We start from the raw sequence: 6,000 nt of genomic DNA, 5'->3' as shown, positions 1-6,000 counted from the left end.
CCGCACTTAGTTGCTGGACTCATTGTCCCAGGAGCCTCTGGGTTGCTCACACCTGCACCGGGGGATGACTCCACCAACTGCACTGACGTTATATAAAGGCCTCCCATTGCCGCTGCGTGGGAGCGTTCCGGGAGAAGCCCGGGACAAGGGCGGGCCATCTGTGGCCATCCGGGGCCAGAGGAGGCCAGGCCGGGCTACCCCCCTAAAACCTAGCTTGTCGGGGCTGCGGGTTAGTTCATTTGTTCGTATACTCTTTACGTAGTCCTGAAGGGGCTCTTGTGTGTGATGAGTAATTGTAGGTTGTTATCCCAACGTTATTATTTGCTTAGTGTGTAAATCCTCTCTTGTATAAATTCCTTGTTTTCTCACCTAATCTATTTGAGTCCTGTGACAGAACCCTTACAATGTCCAACACAGGGAAGGGAAAAAAAGTGCAACTAGTAGCACAGGCAGGTCCATATCTAGGACCATGGATGAGTTTATTACTAGGGCTGCTGTTGTGTTGGAACGAGAGATAGCTCTAACCGAGAAAAGGATGTCTACTGATCCAATTTTTTTTTAAAGTTCCTCCTTAGGTACCATCAGGCCATCAGCCCTGAGTAGACTCCCATTATTTTATCCTCGCCTGGTAACCGGCAGGAAATTGGTCGGGTGAGGGAAACTGACCTATCAGATGCCTGCACCCCAGTGGCACTTTCCATCACAAGTCCCCCATCAGAGGTTAGCTAAAAAAAAACATATTTCATCTATTAAACAGGGGAAAAGGAAGCGTGGGGGGAGGGGCACAAAAGGGCAGATGTCCTAAAGTTTCTAAAATCTCAAATATTAAAGGGTCTACCGCCCCGTTTTTTCAGACGGGTTCAGATAAAACGACAACTATTTACGACGAACATGGGAAGCAACCTCTTGAGTTGTCTTCACGTCTCTTGCTGCTAGCACAGCTTCCTGACAATACGTTTGATAAGATAGAGGATTTGATGAAGTTGCTGATGCTTCCTCTGTTTGAAAGAATCAAGTTAGTACTTGAAAATTTGGGGAAATTAGAAAAAATTGTCTCCGCGATTTCCCCTGTTCCTGAAAGGGGGGTGGGTTGTTCTTTGGCCCCCAACTGTTTGGATAAGGGAGGTGCAGAGCTAGCCTCGGTAGGTACTACTGTAGCTTGCCCTAACATCATCCCCCACATTGCCCCTCCGCTTCAAAACGAAGAGGACAGAAGGGGTGAGGGGGGGTCCATTAAGACAAGCCTTCCACCTACGCAGGAGTGCGAGGGTAGGAAGGGTAAGGAAAAAACTATAGCGGGGGAAGAAGCTACCTCTCTAAGTAAGGCGTACTCCGGGTCTGAAGGAAGGATGAGAAAACATCCCTGTACTGACCTTCCAGCTGATTCAGCGCCTTATACTGTAATCCTGTCGGGGGTACCTGAGATTTCACAGGACAAACTGGAAAGTCATAGGGAGTTGGAAAATAAAGTAATTCTTTGGCTTAGTAATTTTAGACCTCTCCCCGCTCATGTTAATGGAGAAATTGTATTCGTAAGGAGGGTAAGCTGGTTGGGTAGTAGACGCAAGGACCGGATAGGGGATTGCATAATCATAAACTTTAGGGATCCCAGAGCAGTAAAGTTTATTTGTAAAGAGGGGGATTTCAGTAGGGAGGGTATAATTAATGCGAATCATCTAAGTCATTTCTATCCTCGTTCAACCTCTGGTATCCCTTTGATTTCGTGCAACTAGTCCGATACACCCTCAAGATACCCCAAGTCTCCATATAGGGAGAATTGTCATCCTCCCCGGGCTCACTATTTTGATCCCCATTTTAAGTACCCAACTGCTACCTCTAATCGATTTGCTCCTTTATCTACACTGGAGGAAATTGACTGACTTAATGTTGGTAAGGCTGTGACCATGTACCCCCCCCCCCCCCCCCCTCGGGGAGCATGCTGCAAACCATGGGGGCTGTAGGATGTAGCTCTAGATCATCGTCTTATGAGTCTATCTTTCCCCCGTTCACTCCCCCTAATAATAACAATACTGTTATGGCAAGCCTTGCTTTAAGCCCTACAGAGAGTTGCCTGGAGGGGTCTGGTAGCCCCGCATTTCCTTTGGTAAGCGTTAAATCTTTGACAAAGGTTTCTTCCTGGAATATAGCAGGCTTGGAATCCAAATTAGGCCTACCTGATTGGTCTAGTTTTATCGAAGAGTCTGATATTTGGTCCTTCCAGGAAACATGGGCTCTGGTCCCCTTATATCGCTTAGGCTATCTAAATTATTCAAAACCAGCAATTAAGGGTATTAGGGGTAGACCGGTGGGTGGATTGTCAATCTGGGTACGCCAATGTGAGGGTGTCACCATGGCGGGAGATTCCGATTAATTGCATGGATATCATGGCAATTAAGATCAGTTCCACAAAGGGCGTTAACATAATTATTATCAATATGTACTCAAGCGGGTTGCAGGGGAGAGATGCCCCCACACTATCCACTTACTGGATGAATTTCTCAGCTCCTTATCGAGCATTGATAATAGGGTTCTGACGGGGGACTTTAATACCTGTTTCGAGCCCCTTGGAATGGACGATGGGAAGCTCTCAGAGGTTGAAGATTCTATGTGGGGGATCCCCCAGTTGGAGCTGCCTCCAGTTAAAAAATGGACGCAAGCGGCTATGTACATGAAGGGGTTGTGTTTAGACAAGGGTTTGCGGGCGGTTAATGGTAGAACCAAGTCCGATAGGTTAGGGGCAATGACCTTTGATAATGGGAGATCTAAGTCTCGTATAGACTATATATTGGTTAATTTGGGGTTGTGGCCAGCTATAGTGGATATGGTGGTAACATTTAGACTAGAGAGCGACCATAATCCCTTAGTCCTGTCCTTGACTGACACTAGTTTTATTGATACTCCCTTGGCCGAAGTCCCTGTAGTTCAGGGTAAAGTCTTATTAACTAATGATGAACGCAGGGTGCGATGGCCAAAAATCGCCTTGAATGAGGGTTTACTGTCCTCTGTTAGGCAACTGCTAATCTGTACAGTGGATAAACTTAATAACTATGAGTCCCAGGTGGAGCTAAACGAAAACATCCCAGGTATACATAACAACTTATTCTCTCAGCTCAAATCGTTCTTTGTTAAAAGTATTCCATCTAACTCCAAAAGTAAAGAATTGAGATTTTGTACATGGTATGACAAAGGTTGTAGGCAGGCACAAAGAGCTCTGCCCATAGCTATTAAATCTAGATTACCAGCTGCCATCTGCAACTGTAGGGCCTTATATAAAACCGCCCAATTGTCTGCCAAGAGGAGCTGGGATGAGGATCGTTGGAGGGGGCTTCTTCAGGCTTGTAATGGGTGCAATATGACCCAGTTTTGGCATCTTTTGAAATGGGGTAACCGGTCCCTGGACAATGTTCCCTCATCCTTTGTGGAACCACAACAGTGGGTGTCCTATTTCGAAAATCAATTTAAACTTAAGTCTAGACCCATTGCTGTTACTCCGTTCTCTATGCAGGTGGAACCACTGGTTGTTACCCCAAGTGAAGTGAAGGCTGTTTTAAAGAGCATTCCAAATAGCAAAGCACCAGGGCCTGATTGCATTCCAGCAGACCTTATTAAACAGGAACAGGATGTCTGGGTCCCATATTTGACAATGCTGGCGAATGCTCTTGCAAGTGGAGCATCGGTTCCCGATTCCTGGCTAGGGGCAGAGATATTGCCTATTTATAAGAAGGGCGATCGCTCTGCCCCGGCCAATTATTGGCCGATCAGCCTTATCGATGCGATACAAAAGATTGTGGCCCGTCTACTTCTGAAACGTATTCAGGGCTGGATGGCTGATTTTGATATATTAACATCCATTACAGGCAAGCTTTGGTCCTATATCAGTACATTAGATCAAACATTCAGGGTTATGCTCCTGTATTGTAAAGAGGTTTTGCTTGGGGTGGCATGCTCTATGCGGCCTTTGTAGACCTGCGGTCTGCATTCGACTTAGTCCCCAGAACAAAGTTGTGGGAAGTTTTTTTGGGGTTAGGGATGCCGAAAGAACTGGTGGCACTTCTCATCAACTTGCATAAGTGTACGTATGCCAAAGTCCGCTGGGGGAAACCTGGAGAGGTTACCAACAGATTTGAGGTTTCCAAAGGAGTTAGGCAGGGGTGTGTGTTGGCCCCTACCTTGTTCTCCTTATTTATCAATGGGGTTACTAATTATTTTTCCAATTGCCCGACTGATGTATTCCTCCCTTGCGGGCAAGTCCTTCTCCTCATGTTCGCGGCCGATACGCTTTTAATTTCTAAGACGAGACAGGGGCTACAGCTAGCACTGTCCCGTTTTGAGCTATTCTGCCGTGAACATGAGTTGGAAGTTAACGTAGGGAAGACGAAGTTTATGGTCCTACGTTCTACTAAACCAGTTAAAGCTAAGGTTTCAATGGGTGGGGTCATTCTTGATCAGACTGCCGTGTTCACTTACCATGGGGTTACCTTTTGTGAAAACCTGAGCTGGAAACCCCAGTTAGATCTCTTATCCCTCAAGCATGCCCAATTAGGTGGTGCCTTGTTGAGGGAACACAGAAACCCCCTAACCAAACCCCTGGCACCCTTGATGAAAATATATGGCTCCAAGATTTTACGGGCTATTATGTATGGAGCCGAACTTTGGGGTTTCAGTGATACGTCTCAACTTAGAGTTGCACAGAATAAATTCCTAAGGTCTGCAATAGGGTTACGGCAATCATCACCCTGTATTCCCCTTTTATATGACTTAGGTTGCAACCCTGTTGAGGATATGGTACCTTTTAGACCATTGGCGTTCTGGCGACGTCTGTGGACGACACCGGAACTGTCCATGTATGCTGGGGCCCTTGCAGAAGTAAAACGGTCTACAGGGTTCATCAAGGATATCCTGGTTAACCGCGATTAAGGCTTCCTTGATTGATATGGGGTTGGGGACCCTTTGGGAAGATCCTGCCTCTGCTGTTTTCCCATCCAAGAAACTTTTTAAGGAAATGTATTGGAGTAGGGTTCAAGAAAAGAGATATTTATCTGTTCTGGGTAGTACTAAGACAGCACTGTATCTGGACATTAAGGATGCTCCGGTCTATGAGGATTATTGGGACGTTATTACGAAGCCATCAGATCGTAACTTATACCATCAGTTAATGGTAGGCACTCTCCCGCTTCGAGGGCTAACGAGCTCTTGGATCCCACCTAGTACTGATAAATGTCCCTTTTGTGTTGATGTGGTGGAAACAGTAGATCATTTCCTCTTCTGCTGTCCCTTGTATTTACTGCCTAGACGAGTTTGGCAGAAGCCGGTGTGTTGTTCTATGAGGACCAGATCAGCCCTGACTGCTAGTAGAATATTGAAATCCGATACCACCGAGCATATTGTTATAGGGGTATCTAAATTTATCAGTTGGGCCTGGTCACTTCGTATCCTGCACCATAGGACTTAACAGTCAAGTCAAGTCAAGTCATAAAATTTATATAGCGCACTACATACCCGGAGGGTTTCAAGGCGCTTGGGGAGAGGAGGGGGACTAGACATCCCTAGGGAGGGGTATTATTTGTCAAATATCCACGTTTTAAGTTGTTTTCTGAACGCTAGGTGATTCTGGGTGAGGCGAAGGTAAGCGGGGAGTGAGTTCCATGTTTTGGCAGCCAGGTATGAGAAGGATCTGCCTCCCATGGTGGTTTTGTTGATGCGAGGGACAGTGGCGAGTGCTTGGCTGGAAGAGCGAAGTTGGCGGGAGGGGGTGTAGAAGGACAGTCGAGAGTTGAGGCAATCTGGTCCGAAGTCGTAGAGTGATTTGTGTGCGTGGGTAAGCAGTCGGAAAGTAATCCTCTTATTGACGGGTAGCCAGTGGAGGTCTTTAAGGTGGCCAGAGATGTGTTCATTGCGTGGGATGTCTAGTATGAGCCTGGCTGAGGCGTTTTGGATTCGTTGTAGTTTCTTCTGGAGTTTGGCGGTGGTACCTGCGTAGAGGGTGTTTCCGTAGTCCAG

Source organism: Lissotriton vulgaris, chromosome 11, assembly GCF_964263255.1.
Source record: "Lissotriton vulgaris chromosome 11, aLisVul1.2, whole genome shotgun sequence".
Classification (NCBI taxonomy): domain Eukaryota; kingdom Metazoa; phylum Chordata; class Amphibia; order Caudata; family Salamandridae; genus Lissotriton; species Lissotriton vulgaris.
This window is presented reverse-complemented; position numbering follows the sequence as displayed.